The sequence below is a fragment of the Peromyscus maniculatus genome, chromosome 14 (assembly GCF_049852395.1).
Source record: "Peromyscus maniculatus bairdii isolate BWxNUB_F1_BW_parent chromosome 14, HU_Pman_BW_mat_3.1, whole genome shotgun sequence".
Taxonomy (NCBI): Eukaryota; Metazoa; Chordata; class Mammalia; order Rodentia; family Cricetidae; genus Peromyscus; species Peromyscus maniculatus.
Window position 1 is genome coordinate 85,481,400 of NC_134865.1, and position 952 is coordinate 85,482,351.

A 952-nucleotide genomic window follows, 5' to 3' on the forward strand; every position below is an offset into this window, starting at 1 on the left:
AGCACTACAAGAAGTTGGAGGGAAGTAGTGGCAGGCAGATGTGATAAAAATACATTGTACGTAGATATGTATGAAAAATTTAAAGAATAAGTAGGGACTGGACAGATGGCCCAATGGTTAAGAGCACTAGCTGCTCTTCCGGAGGACCCTGGTTCAATTCCCAGCACCCACATGGCAGCTCACAACTGCCTGTAACTCCAGTTCTGGGAGATTCGACACCTTCACACGGACATACACATGCAGGCAAAACACCAGTGCACTAAATAAAAAATTAAAAAAGAATAAATAAAAGCATTTTAAAAATAAAGTGAAGGGTGATTGAAGAAGACACACAGCGTTGACCTCTGACCTACACATACAAACACATACACGAACATGTACACACATAAAACACACACACACATGCTTACTTCAACAGCACGTATACTAAAAATGGAACAATACAGAGAAGATTAACATGGCCTCTGAGCAAAGATGACATGCAAATTCTTAAAGAGTGCCATAAAAACCCACACACTATAAATAAGTGAATAAATAAATATGTAGAGGTGGGACACTTGCCACAGACAGGGAACAGTGATCTCTTTGATTTCCTGCTGATTCTTCATCCTTTCTCATCTTCTGCCCCAGCCCGCTCCGCACCCCTGCTCACAGCACCTTCATACGGCTGCCTCTGGGCTCTGAGCCTTCCTGGGGCTGCCATGTGAATCTGGTGGCCTTGCATTCCGCCCCATGCCCGCCCACTGCGGCCTTAGCTTTGGGCCTGAATTTACCACCTCCACGAGCTGTTCCCGATCTTGTGGCATCTCTTTCTCTTTTCCTCTGGACCTTGTCAGCTTAATTATTGGTCACAGGCACGTACCCGGGTTCACATGTTGGCTGTGATCTCCTTACCGTGTGACCTAATCGCCCCATGCCTCCGCCTCCTCGTCTGAGAGCTGGGGCTTTACTG

The 952-nt window shown here is 46.4% G+C and overlaps 1 non-coding gene across 1 annotated transcript; it reads left to right on the forward strand.

Annotated features, from left to right (window-relative positions):
* The first annotated feature begins 402 nt into the window (after positions 1–402).
* LOC121822663 (U6 spliceosomal RNA) lies at positions 403–509 on the forward strand. Its single transcript, XR_006063831.1, has one exon. It is a non-coding gene; the product is annotated as a U6 spliceosomal RNA (small nuclear RNA).
* The last annotated feature ends 443 nt before the right edge of the window (positions 510–952 follow it).